The following is a 17,793-nucleotide window of genomic DNA, read 5'->3' on the forward strand; positions in this document are numbered from 1 at the left end:
GCCTCAGATCACTCTCTGTTGGTGTCTTGGTACTACAGTATGATGAAGAACAGGCCTGAGCCTATTGGCAGAGGACGGCCTGAGCCTATTAGCCGAGGACAGCACAGGACAGGTTGAAGGGATGTTTTGCTCAGGCCTAGTACAAAGACTCCACCTATTACGTCCTCTCCTTTAGTGAAAGTTGTGTGAAAACACTCATGCAAAAAATTTTACCTGCAAGATGTCTGCTTTCTTTGGTATGTAAAATAGTGAGATGGACCTCACTTGACGTGGTCTTCTTTATCTTCTGCCTCCTGGACTTCCTTTGGACAGTCTTTACACTCGCCTAAACCAAATGTCAATCAGTCTTTAAAACTATGCTACAATTTGCATCATTCTACTACCTGCATTTGAGATGACTGCTGTGCAAAGAGGATAGAATATGAGGATATATGAGGATATATGTCTTTATTAGAATATGAGGATTTATGAGGATATATGTCTTTATTAGAATAAGAGGATATATGTCTTTATTAGAATAAGAGGATATATGTCTTTATTAGAATAAGAGGATATATGAGGATATATGTCTTTATTAGAATATGAGGATATATGTCTTTATTAGAATAAGAGGATTTATGAGGATATATGTCTTTATTAGAATAAGAGGATATATGAGGATATATGTCTTTATTAGAATAAGAGGATATATGTCTTTATTAGAATAAGAAGATATATGAGGATATATGTCTTTATTAGAATAAGAGGATTTATGAGGATATGTCTTTATTAGAATAAGAGGATATATGAGGATATGTCTTTATTAGAATAAGAGGATTTATGAGGATATATGCCTTTGTGTTTCAAAGTATGATATAACATGATATTTCTTTTGTTCAATTTTTTATTTTTTTTTTGGGGGGGGGGGGGTCTTTGAGAAAGGAGAGATCTGTTGCTAATATGAACCAACTCGGTTCTAGATATTTCTACAGCACATTTCTACATTTGTATAATGAGGAAATGGTTTCGAGCAGATATTTGTGTTGATATGGGCAGCTGGCATGGTTGATACGTCACCTTGTCTGTTATTTCCACTTTTTAACATGTTTAAAATATATTTTTTCAGTTTGAATTGCCTGCATGCTTGAGAGAGAGCCACATATCCCTTTAAAGCTCTCCTGCCTAGATGCTAGTTATCGTTGGTATCAATTACATTTCAAACCGTGTGAATGAATCTTGTTTACACACAGTGAAAAGGGGTTGTTCTCACTAACTTTTGCCAGTGGTTTTCATGGGAGTACCCTAAAGTCATGCTGTGTGCCTGCCCAGTGGTTAACAGGTCTTTCCAAGTCCACCGTTTGCGACTATAAGGTTCAATCTGCGTCAATATGATTGAGGTAATTGGCTTGAAAGTTCAGAGGGTTTGAATGGTGTCAGCAAAATGTTTAATCTTGTATTCTTTTGAATTTAACAACATGAATTGGGGTATTTAAGAGTACTAAATAGGTGGAGAACAGGTAACAGAACAAGGGCTATGTCAATAACTCAAATTTGACCAAAATGCAGATGAAACCTTGGTCCCAAGCTCTCATATTTTTTTAGAAGAGCAGCTAGACTATCAACTGCCTCGTTTTAAAAGGTGCTGTGAGAATATTGTTGTCAAGGATCAAACACATTTTTAAAAGTAATTTTTTTTTCTCCAGAGAATGGGTAGGCCTAATAGTTTCTCTGGGTCCTTGTTGAATAGTGTGTGGCTGACGGGGGAGGACATCTCAATCTGTAGATATGGGTTGGTTGACCGGTCAAACCCTCACTCTTTTCCAACACTTTTTAATGTATGTTCATTTAATTAACCAATAACGTCAGATTACAGATTATTCACCCCCTCCCACAATGGCCAAATGTGATTATGAATGGGATTATATCTGTAGTAGTCTCGTGCTCCAGACTTCATCCCTAATTCATCTGTGGGTCTACTGGCCTCCGCTCGGTGCTTCTACTGGCCTCCTCTGTGGGTCTACTGGCCTCCTCTCTGTGGGTCTACTGGCCTCCTCCTCGGTGGGTCTACTGGCCTCCTCTCGATGGGTCTACTGGCCTCCTCTCGATGGGTCTACTGGCCTCCTCTCGGTGGGTCTACTGGCCTCCTTACTGTGGGTCTACTGGCCTCCTCTCGGTGGGTCTACTGGCCTCCTCTCGGTGGGTCTACTGGCCTCCTCTCGGTGGGTCTACTGGCCTCCTCTCGGTGGGTCTACTGGCCTCCTCTCGGTGGGTCTACTGGCCTCCTCCTCGGTGGGTCTACTGGCCTCCTCCTCGGTGGGTCTACTGGCCTCCTCCTCGGTGGGTCTACTGGCCTCCTCCTCGGTGGGTCTACTGGCCTCCTCCTCGGTGGGTCTACTGGCCTCCTCTCGGTGGGTCTACTGGCCTCCTCTCTGTGGGTCTACTGGCCTCCTCTCGGTGGGTCTACTGGCCTCCTCGGTGGGTCTACTGGCCTCCTCTCGGTGGGTCTACTGGCCTCCTCTCGGTGGGTCTACTGGACTCCTCTCTGTGGGTCTACTGGCCTCTCGGTGGGTCTACTGGCCTCCTCTCGGTGGGTCTACTGGCCTCCTCTCGGTGGGTCTACTGGCCTCCTCTCTGTGGGTCTACTGGCCTCCTCTCTGTGGGTCTACTGGCCTCCTCTCTGTGGGTCTACTGGCCTCCTCTCTGTGGGTCTACTGGCCTCCTCTCTGTGGGTCTACTGGCCTCCTGTCTGTCGGTCTACTGGCCTCTGTGGGTCTACTGGCCTCCTCTCTGTGGGTCTACTGGACTCCTCTCTGTGGGTCTACTGGACTCCTCTCGGTGGGTCTACTGGCCTCCTCTCTGTGGGTCTACTGGACTCCTCTCGGGTGGGTCTACCTGCCTTTTGAGAAAGGAGTAGCAAATCAATTGAATTTCTATTCAAACCATGAGGGCTGATTTCCTGGATACAGATTAAGCCTAGTCCTTGACTGAAATTAATTAATTTTTCCATGGATAATCTCCATTGTGCTTTTTAGTACTAATCTGTGTCTGGGATACCACTCCTAAAGCTCATGGCAATATGTCTGGGACTTTAGGAATAACATTTTATTGTTATGGTGATTTAAGCAATCCTTAGTGTTTTTTAAAAAGGGGATTCAGTTCAGGGCCCAGATTCATAACCTGTCTCAGTGTAGGAGTGTTGCTCTACGATCATTTCTTACATTGTTGATCATAATGAATACGATATGGGTCTTAGATAGTGAATACGATATTTTAAATTTAAATCCACCTGTTTCATTTTGGTCTCATTATAGTTTCCTGAAGAAAGGAGAGCACATTTCTATTTCAATTTATTTCAATTTGTGATCCTACAGGGGTCACCTGGCGGAGGCTGACTCCTACAGGGGTCACCTGGCGGAGGCTGACTCCTACAGGGGTCACCTGGCGGAGGCTGACTCCTACAGGGTGTAGGAGTTAGTGCCCTACGTTTGATCAGGGTCTACTTAGTTACTTAGTATTGTAAGGTAAACTCAAACTCATCTGACCAATATGGAATGATTGATTTATTCCCATCTGGTCCACCAGGGGGCCATAACAGCATGCTTTGATGAGTTACAGGATATAAAGTATTTTGTAAAACATTTTATACCAAAGGCCTTGTGAATGTCGGCATTAATTGGTTTTCACGTGGACAGAGTTAAGGCAATGGAATGAGCCACAATGGAAAGGCGCCAGCTTCCGGAGTAGTAACCACCATGCGGTGAATAAAGATGGTTTCCTGGCTAAATTGGCCTGGATGAAATGTCTCGTTGAGGATGACGTATAATTCTGGGGTGATGGTATCTCAAATGTCAATTGTTATTCTGTGCTCATTGTCCACATACGGAATTATTATTTTTTGTCATGAGAAAATTTACAAAAATAAAAAGGTTGATTAAACTCACTCATTGCTTACTTTATTTCAGCCATTTGTAATACATGTTTGGTATTTTATTAGGATCCCCATTAGCTGTTGCAAAAGCAGCAGCTACTCTTCCTGGATTCACACAAAACATGAAACATGACATAATACAGAACATCAATAGACAAGAACAGCTCAAGGACAGAACTACAGAAATAAAATAATAAATACAGAAAGGCACACGTACATATCAATACATACACATTAAACGATCTAGGTCCAATAGGGGAGAGGCGTTGTGCCGCGAGGCGTTGCTTTATGTTTTTTTTAAACCGGGTTTGCTGTTCACTTGCGCAATAGTGTAGCAGCGGATGTAGAAACAATGTAACGCTTTTTCACATCTTATCTATCAAACAGAACAAAATGTCAATAGATGCATCTCTATGATACATTAAAGAGGATTTAAAAAAAAAATTGATCTAAGAGGATATTTTCCTTTGTTAAAAATAATGAAATATTATCCGAGAAGCAGAGCAATCTGTTATGTATTAATTTCCGTGATGGGGTGGGTCATATTTTAATTTGGTCTTTTTGAGTAGCTATTGTACTTTCATGGACTGCAGAGTGTTGTCCAACGCGCGCATGCGTAGTGCAAGGGCTCACGGTAGGGGCGGAACACGCAGAACGTTGCAGATAGCAATTCAACATCTAGAACTGCTACAGTTCTCGGCAACAATGTTCTAATGATAAATGCGATACATTTCTATCTTCAACGTTCTGAACTTTGCGCTCGGTGACCCTCTTGGCTAACTACGTGCATTTCGTACTACTAAGGCCGACAAAACGGCGCAGGAGCACGATTTGAAGTTTTGTGCATTCATTTAGCTAGTTTTCACAGTCGGATTCATTTCCAGGAACACTGTGCTTCATCTCACTCGTTTTGTGACTGGGTTGAGTTGTTTCGATGGTTGTATCGCTCGACGGTTGAGACTCCGCCGTGTTGTTTTTCATCAAGCTCAAGAACAATTGACTGCATCACCATTATTATTATTTTTTTGAATCGTTTTAACTGACTCGAATGTATATTACAACTGTCTCTGACATCTATTCCATCCACGTGTTTGCCACCTCTGCGTTCTTCTCATAGAGATGTATCGATTGACGTGTTGTTCCATTTGATAGGTAAGATGTTAAAATTGTTGCAACATCCGCTGCTATACTACTGTGTTCTGAAATTGACCGCAGAGTCCTTTAGCCTTTATTTATGTTAGTCAAACAAACAAAATGGACAGATCCAGATTCATGAGTGGTCCCTCTGAAGAACACTTATAACAATCTAGCTGTTTGCATCGTGTGTTCTTACTCACTCGGCATCTTCCAAAACCACAGGTATTGGCTGCTGTTTATCATAGTTGAAGAGGGATTGGTTGGTCAGAATCTTGAGTTGTAGGGGCCTGTTTTAGGGTTCTGCCCCCCCCCCCCCCCCCAAAAAAAACGGTTTACTGTGTAGAGAATAGGATGCTATTTGGGAAACAGTCACATTTTTGTACAGTAGCCGAGTCACACAGCCTAACGGATGACACAGTTCAAGGAACTGAAGCTCAGACTTATCGTTTTCCATCTCATTGCGTGATTTGAAATATTGGTGTGAATCCAATACTTAGGCTCAGCCTTGTAGTAAGGCAGTGTTTTAAACCCTAGAGATCTGCTATGAATGTAATTGCGATGACCACTTGTTCTGAATCCTACCAGCCTATTGGGCATCATGCTAAGGGGATTGATTGCACTCTGTCTGCACCGGGTGTATGGCACAAATATAGTATAGTGATTTAACAGACGCTCTTATCCCGACGCAGATATCAGTAGCCGCCTTATATGTACCCCCCCACTAAGGAGATACATCATGCCTTAACCATAAGGAATGTGATGGTGATGGGAAGTCATAATTATTCGCCCTACTCTATTTCTCTTCGTCTCTCTCTCTGCCCCTCTCTATCTCTCTGCCCCTCTCTATCTCTCTGCCCCTCTCTATCTCTCTCGCTCTCTCTGCCACTTCCTTTGGCTCGCTGGGTGCAATAGCGGCAGCTGTCAGAACCACCAGACATCCTCCCACACAGCCTGCGCTCTGTCCTCATCTCCCTTCGCCTTTTCCCCCTCTCCTTCTCTCCCTTTGAGCTCACAGAAAGGCTGCATTATGCCTGTTAGGTACAAGGGGCCAAAATAGAGTGGCAGAGGGAATGGCCGAGCCCGCAGAGGGTAAACGGACTGCTTCTGAAGAGGGTGTCACTGGGCCTTTAGCATCGCCAGACCAGAAACATGTTATCTGTAGGGGTGGATGGGCAGCAGCTTGAAGAGACAGTGGGCGGCAGCTTGTAGAGACAGTGGGTGGCAGCTTGTAGAGACAGTGGGTGGCAGCTTGTAGAGACAGTGGGCGGCAGCTTGTAGAGACAGTGGGCAGCAGCTTGTAGAGACAGTGGGCGGCAGCTTGTAGAGACAGTGGGCGGCAGCTTGTAGAGACAGTGGGCTTGTAGGGGCAGCAGCTTGTAGAGACAGTGGGCTTGTAGAGACAGTGGGCAGCGGCTTGTAGAGACAGTGGGCAGCGGCTTGTAGAGACAGTGGGCAGCGGCTTGTAGAAACAGTGGGCTTGTAGAGACAGTGGGCAGCAGCTTGTAGAGACAGTGGGCTTGTAGGGGCAGCAGCTTGTAGAGACAGTGGGCTTGTAGAGACAGTGGGCTTGTAGAGACAGTGGGCTTGTAGAGACAGTGGGCTTGTAGAGACAGTGGGCTTGTAGAGACAGTGGGCTTGTAGAGACAGTGGGCAGCAGCTTGTAGAGACAGTGGGCTTGTAGAGACAGTGGGCAGCAGCTTGTAGAGACAGTGGACTTGTAGAGACAGTGAGCAGCAGCTTGTAGAGACAGTGGGCTTGTAGAGACAGTGGGCTTGTAGAGACAGTGGGCAGCAGCTTGTAGAGACAGTGGGCTTGTAGAGACAGTGGGCTTGTAGAGACAGTGGGCTTGTAGAGACAGTGGGCTTGTAGAGACAGTGGGCAGCAGCTTGTAGAGACAGTGGGCTTGTAGAGACAGTGGGCTTGTAGAGACAGTGGGCTTGTAGAGACAGTGGGCTTGTAGAGACAGTGGGCTTGTAGAGACAGTGGGCTTGTAGAGACAGTGGGCTTGTAGAGACAGTGGGCTTGTAGAGACAGTGGGCTTGTAGAGACAGTGGGCAGCAGCTCTTAGAGACAGTGGGCGGCAGCTCGTAGAGACAGTGGGCGGCAGCTCGTAGAGACAGTGGGCGGCAGCTCGTAGAGACAGTGGGCGGCAGCTCGTAGAGACAGTGGGCGGCAGCTCGTAGAGACAGTGGGCGGCAGCTCGTAGAGACAGTGGGCGGCAGCTCGTAGAGACAGTGGGCGGCAGCTCGTAGAGACAGTGGGCGGCAGCTCGTAGAGACAGTGGGCGGCAGCTCGTAGAGACAGTGGGCGGCAGCTCGTAGAGACAGTGGGCGGCAGCTTGTAGAGACCGTGGGCGGCAGCTTGTAGAGACAGTGGGCGGCAGCTTGTAGAGACAGTGGGCAGCAGCTTGTAGAGACAGTGGGCGGCAGCTTGTAGAGACAGTGGGCTTGTAGAGACAGTGGGCAGCAGCTTGTAGAGACAGTGGGCGGCAGCTTGTAGAGACAGTGGGCGGCAGCTTGTAGAGACAGTGGGCGGCAGCTTGTAGAGACAGTGGGCGGCAGCTTGTAGAGACAGTGGGCGGCAGCTTGTAGAGACAGTGGGCAGCAGCTTGTAGAGACAGTGGGCTTGTAGAGACAGTGGGCAGCAGCTTGTAGAGACAGTGGGCTTGTAGAGACAGTGGGCTTGTAGAGACAGTGGGCAGCAGCTTGTAGAGACAGTGGGCTTGTAGAGACAGTGGGCAGCAGCTTGTAGAGACAGTGGGCAGCAGCTTGTAGAGACAGTGGGCTTGTAGAGACAGTGGGCTTGTAGAGACAGTGGGCAGCAGCTTGTAGAGACAGTGGGCAGCAGCTTGTAGAGACAGTGGGCAGCAGCTTGTAGAGACAGTGGGCTTGTAGAGACAGTGGGCAGCAGCTTGTAGAGACAGTGGGCTTGTAGAGACAGTGAGCAGCAGCTTGTAGAGACAGTGGGCAGCAGCTTGTAGAGACAGTGGGCTTGTAGAGACAGTGGGCAGCAGCTCTTAGAGACAGTGGGCAGCAGCTCGTAGAGACAGTGGGCAGCAGCTTGTAGAGACAGTGGGCGGCAGCTTGTAGAGACAGTGGGCGGCAGCTTGTAGAGACAGTGGGCGGCAGCTTGTAGAGACAGTGGGCGGCAGCTTGTAGAGACAGTGGGCAGCAGCTTGTAGAGACAGTGGGCAGCAGCTTGTAGAGACAGTGGGCAGCAGCTTGTAGAGACAGTGGGCGGCAGCTTGTAGAGACAGTGGGCGGCAGCTTGTAGAGACAGTGGGCTTGTAGAGACAGTGGGCAGCAGCTTGTAGAGACAGTGGGCTTGTAGAGACAGTGAGCAGCAGCTTGTAGAGACAGTGGGCAGCAGCTTGTAGAGACAGTGGGCTTGTAGAGACAGTGGGCAGCAGCTTGTAGAGACAGTGGGCAGCAGCTTGTAGAGACAGTGGGCAGCAGCTTGTAGAGACAGTGGGCAGCAGCTTGTAGAGACAGTGGGCTTGTAGAGACAGTGGGCTTGTAGAGACAGTGAGCAGCAGCTTGTAGAGACAGTGGGCGGCCTTTGTTTTTGGACCTTTTTGGAGGACTTGGCTGAAATAGGGCTTTAACAACTCATTTGTATGTGCGGATGATGATGTATTGCTGTTTGGTATCCTTTTAAATTTAAAGTTTATTATGGCGTAATAAATACATGGGAAATCTTACTCAGCTGAGCTTGCACATAAAAAAAAAAAAAAGCATTCACACTCACAGGAACTAACTCGGGTTCATATAATACCCTTTGGCCAAGCAATAGTGTGTGTGTCAGTCTTAGAGAGAAAATGGTCGCCTTGGGCCAAGGCAGTAGTTCTCCCAGTTAGGTCACTGACCTCTGGCTCTGACCCTCTCTATAAACAATAGCCAGCATACAGAGTTGCAGTTCTCACACACAGAGAGCTCCTTTGTAGCCGGATGGAGCTAAACAACAGAGAGAATAGTCAAAATGGCAAACCAGTGAAGGAAAGAATTGAGCCGGATGGAACTAAATGAGTGAAACTGTTACCCTGACTTGCGGACTGGTGCCTAGCTTGAGCAACACATGGAGCCGTGCAGAACAAAAGCTCTTAGCACTATTGTGGTTGCAGCAAGATGCATTCTGACTCTGCCTGTAGTGTCTAGCTTGGAATCTGCACTGATATGTGCTGTTTCACTTCACCATGTCGATGGGAGTATATCAGTTTGAGTTCCAGGCTATATAGTTGCCGTGGCTACCAGTGAAATGCTCAATGCTGCCTAACTAATGCTGTAGGTGATATCCACCTCTCAGCCAATCAGATAATGCCAGGTCACATATATATCATCATCATCATCAGGCATATCCAGGTCAGTTAATGGTCTGTCCTAATGTGATTGACTGTGCTTTAGAATAGATTGGTATACTTTTAATATCCCATAGAGAAATTGACTCCGGACAGGCATATTTGACATGCAATTTCTATGTTGTTGTCCTAGGTCTTTATGTAGTGTTGTCTGTCTCTTTTCGTGATGTACAGTGCCTTGCGAAAGTATTCGGCCCCCTTGAACTTTGCGACCTTTTGCCACATTTCAGGCTTCAAACATAAAGATATAAAACTGTATTTTTTTGTGAAGAATCAACAACAAGTGGGACACAATCATGAAGTGGAACGACATTTATTGGATATTTCAAACTTTTTTAACAAATCAAAAACTGAAAAATTGGGCGTGCAAAATTATTCAGCTCCTTTACTTTCAGTGCAGCAAACTCTCTCCAGAAGTTCAGTGTGGATCTCTGAATGATCCAATGTTGACCTAAATGACTAATGATGATAAACACAATCCACCTGTGTGTAATCAAGTCTCCGTATAAATGCACCTGCACTGTGATAGTCTCAGAGGTCCGTTAAAAGCGCAGAGAGGATCATGAAGAACAAGGAACACACCAGGCAGGTCAGAGATACTGTTGTGAAGAAGTTTAAAGCCGGATTTGGATACTAAAAGATTTCCCAAGCTTTAAACATCCCAAGGAGCACTGTGCAAGCAATAATATTGAAATGGAAAGAGTATCAGACCACTGCAAATCTACCAAGACCTGGCCGTCCCTCTAAACTTTCAGCTCATACAAGGAGAAGACTGATCAGAGATGCAGCCAAGAGGCCCATGATCACTCTGGATGAACTGCAGAGATCTACAGTTGAGGTGGGAGACTCTGTCCATAGGACAACAATCAGTCGTATATTGCACAAATCTGGCCTTTATGGAAGAGTGGCAAGAAGAAAGCAATATCTTAAAGATATCCATAAAAAGTGTCGTTTAAAGTTTGCCACAAGCCACCTGGGAGACACACCAAACATGTGGAAGAAGGTGCTCTGGTCAGATGAAACCAAAATTGAACTTTTTGGCAACAATGCAAAACGTTATGTTTGGCGTGAAAGCAACACCCTGAACACACCATCCCCACTGTCAAACATGGTGGTGGCAGCATCATGGTTTGGGCCTGCTTTTCTTCAGCAGGGACAGGGTAGATAGTTAAAATTGATGGGAAGATGGATGGAGCCAAATACAGGACCATTCTGGAAGAAAACCTGATGGAGTCTGCAAAAGACCTGAGACTGGGACGGAGATTTGTCTTCCAACAAGACAATGATCCAAAACATAAAGCAAAATCTACAATGGAATGGTTCAAAAATAAACATATCCAGGTGTTAGAATGGCCAAGTCAAAGTCCAGAACTGAATCCAATCGAGAATCTGTGGAAAGAACTGAAAACTGCTGTTCACAAATGCTCTCCATCCAACCTCACTGAGCTCGAGCTGTTTTGCAAGGAGGAATGGGAAAAAATGTCAGTCTCTCGATGTGCAAAACTGATAGACATACCCCAAGCGACTTACAGCTGTAATCGCAGCAAAAGGTGGAGCTACAAAGTATTAACTTAAGGGGGCTGAATAATTTTGCACGCCCAATTTTTCAGTTTTTGATTTGTTAAAAAAGTTTTGAAATATCCAATAAATGTCGTTCCACTTCACGATTGTGTCCCACTTGTTGTTGATTCTTCACAAAAAATACAGTTTTATATCTTTATGTTTGAAGCCTGAAATGTGGCAAAAGGTCGCAAAGTTCAAGGGGGCCGAATACTTTCGCAAGGCACTGTATGTTCTGTCCTATATTGCTATTTTATTCATTTATTTTTCATCCCAGACCCCATCCCCGCAGGAGGCCTTTTGGTAGGCCCTCATTGTAAATAGGAATTTGTTCTTAACGGTCTTGCCTAATTAAATCATAAAATAAAAATACAGATCACATACATCAGATGACGTAGCCTACTTACATAACCAGACATATAAATACACAGTATTGCCACAACTATATCTTCTACCGTGTTTCATTTCTACGGGCACCAACGTGAAGTTCACAGGAGCAAGTCAAATTGAATGTCAAATGAAAGAGAAGAGTCAATATTTTTGTTGTTGTTGATATTAAAGGCATATATACATTTTTTTTAACCATTGTCCATCCTAAAAATTAAGTATAAGCAAAGGCTTAGATTTGTGGTCAAACAGATGAAACAAGGGGGTGTTAGGAAACATCTACCAGAAAAAGTCTTAAGTGTAGGGTAGCCTAGTGGTTAGAGCGTTGGACTAGTAACCGGAAGCTTGCAAGTTCAAATCCCAGAGCTGTCGTTCTGCCCCTGAACAGGCAGTTAACCCACTGTTCCTAGGCCGTCATTGAAAATAAGAATTTGTTCTTAACTGACTTGCCTAGTTAAATAAAGGTAAAATAAATAAATTCGAAATGCATGAAAACAATGTTGTGAACTAAAGACTCCTGCCAATTAAAACACTTTACAGGGCATTCGGAAAGTATTCAGACCCCTTCACTTTTTTCTACATTTTTGTTAGACTTGTTCTAAAAGGGATTCAATTGTTTTTTTTCCCCTCATCAGCCTACACACACTACCCCATAATGACATCACAATACCCCATAATGACATCACAATACCCCACAATGACATCACAATACCCCATAATGACATCACAATACCCCATAATGACAAAGCAAAAACGGGTATTTAGACATTTTAGCAAATGTACCAAAAATAGAAAACTGATATCACGTTTACATAAGTATTCAGACCCTGTACTCAGTACTTAGTTGAAGCACCTCTGTCAGCGATTACAGCATTGAGTGTTCTTGGGGAATGATGCTACAAGCTTGTCACATCTGTATTTGGGGAGTTTCTCCCATTCTTCTCTGTAGATCCTCTCAAGCTCTGTCAGGTTGGATGGGGAGCGTCGCTGCACAGCTACTTTCAAGTCTCTACAGAGATGTTCGATCGGGTTCAAGTCCAGGATCTGCCTGGGCCACTCAAGGACATTCAGACACTTGTCCTGAAGCCACTCCTGCGTTATCTTGGTTGTGTGCTTAGGGTCGTTGTCCTGTTGGAAGGTGAACCATCGCCCCAGTCTGAGGTCCTGAAAACCTGCTCCAGAGCGCTCATCAATGATCTCTCTGTACTTTGCTCCGTTCATCTTTCCCTCGATCCTGACTAGTCTCCATTAGACTCTTAACGGTTTTAAAGTCACCTTTGGCCTCCTGATAAAAATCCCTGAGATGTTTCCTTCCTTATTCACACACTTATCAAGAAAACAACCCTGGTCATCCCTGCTGCCTCTGGTGTTGCAGACTCACTAAGCATATGCTTCGTTTGTAAATCAAGTCTGAGTGTTGGAGTGTGCCTCTGCTTATCCATAAATGTAAAAAAACAAGAACATTATGCCGTCTAGTTTGCTTTATATATGGAATTTGAAATGATTTATACTTCTTTTCATACTTAAGTATTTAAAACTAAATACTTTGACTTTTACTCTAGTAGTATTCATTTTCTATTAAGGATATCTTTACTTTTACTCAATTATGACTGTTTACTATTTCCAGTAGTAACAGCAGTAGTAGTAGTAGTAGTAGTAGTAACAGCAGTAGTAGTAGTAGTAACAGCAGCAGTAGTAGTAGTAACAGCAGTAGTAGTAGTAACAGCAGTAGTAGTAGTAACAGCAGTAGTAGTAGTAGTAGCATCAGTAGTAGTAGTAGTAGCAGCAGTAGTAGTAGTAGTAACAGCAGTAGTAGTAGTAGTAACAGCAGCAGTAGTAGTAGTAGCAGCAGTAGTAGTAACAGCAGTAGTAGTAGTAGTAACAGCAGTAGTAGTAGTAGTAACAGCAGTAGTAGTAGTAGTAACAGCAGTAGTAGTAGTAGTAGCAGCAGTAGTAGTAGTAGTAGCAGCAGTAGTAGTAGTAGCAGCAGTAGTAGTAGTAGTAGCAGCAGTAGTAGTAGTAGTAACAGCAGTAGTAGTAGTAGTAACAGCAGTAGTAGTAGTAGTAACAGCAGTAGTAGTAGTAGTAACAGCAGTAGTAGCAGTAGTAGTAGTAGTAACAGCAGTAGTAACAGCAGTAGTAGTAACAGCAGTAGTAGTAGTAGTAGTAGTAGTAACAGCAGTAGTAGTAACAGCAGTAGTAGTAACAGCAGTAGTAGTAGTAGTAACAGTAGTAGTAGTAGTAACAGCAGTAGTAACAGTAGTAGTAGTAACAGCAGTAGTAGTAACAGCAGTAGTAGTAGTAGTAGTAGTAGTAGTAGTAGTAACAGCAGCAGTAGTAGTAGTAGTAACAGTAGTAGTAGTAGTAGTAGTAGTAGTAGTAACAGTAGTAGTAGTAGTAGTAACAGCAGTAGTAGTAGTAGTAACAGCAGTAGTAGTAGTAGTAACAGTAGTAGTAGTAACAGCAGTAGTAGTAACAGCAGCAGTAGTAGTAGTAGTAGTAGTAGTAGTAACAGCAGCAATAGTAGTAGTAACAGCAGTAGTAGTAGTAACAGCAGTAGTAGTAGTAGCATCAGTAGTAGTAGTAGCATCAGTAGTAGTAGTAGTAGCAGCAGTAGTAGTAGTAGTAACAGCAGTAGTAGTAGTAGTAACAGCAGCAGTAGTAGTAGTAGCAGCAGTAGTAGTAACAGCAGTAGCAGTAGTAGTAACAGCAGTAGTAGTAGTAGTAGTAGTAACAGCAGTAGTAGTAGTAGCAGCAGCAGTAGTAGTAGTAGCAGCAGTAGTAGTAGTAGTAGCAGCAGTAGTAGTAGTAGCAGCAGCAGTAGTAGTAGTAGTAGTAGTAGTAACAGCAGTAGTAGTAGTAGTAACAGCAGTAGTAGTAGTAGTAACAGCAGTAGTAGCAGTAGTAGTAGTAGTAGTAGTAGTAGTAGTAACAGCAGTAGTAGTAACAGTAGTAGTAGTAGTAGTAACAGCAGTAGTAACAGCAGTAGTAGTAACAGCAGTAGTAGTAGTAGTAACAGTAGTAGTAGTAGTAACAGCAGTAGTAACAGTAGTAGTAGTAGTAGTAGTAGTAGTAGTAGTAACAGTAGTAGTAGTAGTAGTAGTAGTAACAGCAGCAGTAGTAGTAGTAGTAGTAACAGCAGTAGTAGTAGTAGTAGTAGTAGTAGTAACATCAGTAGTAGTAGTAGTAACAGCAGTAGTAGTAGTAGTAACAGCAGTAGTAGTAGTAGTAGTAACAGCAGTAGTAGTAACAGCAGTAGTAGTAGTAGTAGTAGTAACAGCAGTAGTAGTAACAGCAGCAGCAGTAGTAGTAGTAGTAGTAGTAACAGTAGTAGTAGTAGTAACAGCAGTAGTAGTAGTAGTAGTAACAGCAGCAGTAGTAGTAGTAGTAGTAGTAGCAGCAGTAGTAGTAGTAGTAGTAACAGCAGTAGTAGTAGTAGTAACATCAGTAGTAGTAGTAGTAGTAGTAGTAACATCAGTAGTAGTAACAGCAGTAATAACAGCAGTAGTAGTAGTAGTAGTAGCAGCAGTAGTAGTAGTAGCAGCAGTAGTAACAGCAGTAGTAGTAACAGCAGTAGTAACAGCAGTAGTAGTAGTAGTAGTAGTAGTAACAGCAGTAGTAGTAGTAGTAGTAGTAGTAGTAGTAACAGCAGTAGTAACAGCAGCAGTAGTAACAGCAGTAGTAGTAACAGCAGTAGTAACAGCAGTAGTAGTAGTAGTAGTAGTAGTAACAGCAGTAGTAGTAGTAGTAGTAGTAGTAACAGCAGTAGTAACAGCAGTAGTAGTAACAGCAGTAGTAGTAGTAGTAACAGCAGTAGTAGTAACAGCAGTAGTAGTAGTAGCAGCAGTAGTAACAGCAGTAGTAGTAGTAGTAGTAACAGCAGTAGTAGTAGTAGCAGCAGTAGTAGTAGTAGCAGCAGTAATAACAGCAGTAGTAGTAACAGCAGTAGTAGTAACAGTAACAGCAGCAGTAACAGTAGCAGCAGTAGTGTTAGTAGTAGTAGCTGCAGTAGTAACAGTAGTAGTAGTATTAGTTGTAGTAGTAGCAGCAGTAGTAACAGCAGCAGTAGTAACAGCTGCAGTAGTAACAGCTGCAGTAGTAACAGCAGCAGTAGTAGTAGTATTAGTAGCAGCAGCAGTAGTAACAGCAGCAGTAGTGTTAGTAGTAGTAACAGTAGTAGTAACAGCTGCAGCAGTAGTATTAGTTGTAGTAGTAGTAACAGCAGTATTAGCAGCAGCAGTAGTAACAGGAGCAGTAGTAGAACAGCAGTAGTAACAGCAGCAGTAGTATTAGTAGTAGTAACAGCAGTATTAACAGCAGCAGCAGTAGTAACAACAGCAGCAGTAGTAGTAACAGTAGTAGTAACAGCAGCAGCAATAGTAGTAGTAGTAGTAACAGCAATAGTAACAGCAGCAGCAGTATTAGTAGTAGTAACAGCAGCAGTAGTATTAGTAGTAGCAGCAGTAGTAACAGCAGCTGTAGTATTAGTAGTAACAGCAGCAGCAGTAGTATTAGTAGTAGTAGTAGTAACAGTAGAAACAGCTGCAGTAGTAACAGTAGAAACAGCAGCAGTAGTATTAGTAGTAGCAGCAGTAGTAACAGCAGCTGTAGTATTAGTAGTAGCAGCAGTAGAAACAGCAGCAGTAGAAACAGCAGCAGCAGTAGTATTAGTAGTAGTAACAGTAGAAACAGCTGCAGTAGTATTAGTAGTAGCAGCAACAGTAGTATTAGTAGTAGTAACAGTAGAAACAGCTGCAGTAGTATTAGTAGTAGCAGCAGCAGTAGTATTAGTAGTAGTAACAGTAGAAACAGCTGCAGTAGTAACAGTAGAAACAGCTGCAGTAGTAACAGTAGAAATAGCAGCAGTAGTAACAGTAGAAACAGCTGCAGTAGTAACAGTAGAAACAGCAGCAGTAGTATTAGTAGTAGCAGCAGCAGTAGTATTAGTAGTAGTAACAGTAGAAACAGCTGCAGTAGTAACAGTAGAAACAGCAGCAGTAGTAACAGTAGAAACAGCTGCAGTAGAAACAGCAGCAGTAGTAACAGTAGAAACAGCTGCAGTAGTATTAGTAGTAGCAGCAGCAGTAGTATTAGTAGTAGTAACAGTAGAAACAGCTGCAGTAGTAACAGTAGAAACAGCAGCAGTAGTAACAGTAGAAACAGCAGCAGTAGTAACGGTAGAAACAGCAGCAGTAGTAACGGTAGAAACAGCAGCAGTAGTAACAGTAGAAACAGCAGCAGTAGTAACGGTAGAAACAGCAGCAGTAGTAGCGGTAGAAACAGCAGTAGCGGTAGTAACTGTAGAAACTGCAGTCGAAACGGCAGTAGTAACAGTGGCAGCAGAAACAGCTGCAGTAGTAACAGTAGAAACAGCAGTAGCGGTAGTAACTGTAGAAACTGCAGTCGAAACGGCAGTAGTAACAGTGGCAGCAGAAACAGCAGCAGTAGATGTGATTTATTAGGACCCCAATTAACCGACGCCAACGGCGACAGCTAGTTTTACTGGGGTTCCGACATATAACGAAAAATACATTACATACAAGACTTTTCAATTAAAAAAATGTGTGTGTGCATCTATCAGTTACATACATGTCAGTACATACACAATAACAAGTATATCACATGGGGGAGAGGCGTTGTGCCATGAGGGGTTGCTTTAATGTTTCTTAAAGCAAGAAATGACAGTCAGTCTTTCCTCAACTCTCAGCCAAGAGAGACTAGCATACATAGTATTAGTATTAGCCCTCTAACTACAATGAAGAGCAAGATGCGCCGCTCTGTTCTGGGCCGGCTGCAGCTTAACTAGGTCTTTCTTTGCATCAGTTGACCATATGACTGGACAATAATCGAGATGAGATCAAACTTGAGCCTGCAGGACATGCTTTGTGGAGTGTGGTGTCAACTCGGAGCATCTCTTTTATTACGGACAGACCTCTCCCCATCTTTATTGAGTCTATATGTTTGGACCATGACAGTTTACAATCTGGTAATACCAAGTAATTTAGTCTCCTCAACTTGTTCAACAGCCACACCATTCATTACCAGATTCAGCAGAGGTCTAGAACTTAGGGAATGATTTGTACCAAATACAATGCTCTTAGTTTTAGAAATGTTCAGGACCAGTTTATTACTGGCCACCCATTCCAAAACAGACCTACAACTCTTTAAGGGTTTCAGTGACTTCATTAGCTGTGGTTGCTGATGTGTATATGGATTAATCATCAGCGTAAATGGACACACATACTTTGTTTAATGCCAGGTCATTGGTGAAAATAATAGTAGAGGGCCTAGAGAGCTGCCCTGCGGTACACCACACTTTAGATATTTGACATTAGATAAGCTTCCGTTAAAGAAAACCCTTTGAGTTCTATTAGATTGCCATATCGTGGATTCAGAGCTGAGGTTGAAAAGCCATAACGCATACAGTTTTCTCAACAATAGATGATGG

At 43.7% G+C, this 17,793-nt stretch overlaps 2 protein-coding genes across 2 annotated transcripts in view; both read left to right on the top strand.

The window, feature by feature from the left end:
- The window catches only part of LOC139376285 (uncharacterized), a 1,125,987-nt gene that overhangs the window by 363,858 nt on the left and 744,336 nt on the right, over positions 1 to 17,793 (top strand). The gene's annotated exons all lie outside the window — the stretch shown is intronic.
- The window catches only part of LOC139376330 (tyrosine-protein kinase CSK-like), a 40,447-nt gene continuing 27,135 nt past the window's right edge, over positions 4,482 to 17,793 (top strand). Inside the window, exon 1 of the mRNA XM_071118734.1 lies at positions 4,482 to 5,059. The gene's annotated coding sequence lies outside the window, so the exon portion shown is untranslated. The remainder of the gene's footprint in view (positions 5,060 to 17,793) is intronic.

This window comes from Oncorhynchus clarkii, chromosome 2 (assembly GCF_045791955.1).
Source record: "Oncorhynchus clarkii lewisi isolate Uvic-CL-2024 chromosome 2, UVic_Ocla_1.0, whole genome shotgun sequence".
Lineage (NCBI taxonomy): Eukaryota > Metazoa > Chordata > Actinopteri > Salmoniformes > Salmonidae > Oncorhynchus > Oncorhynchus clarkii.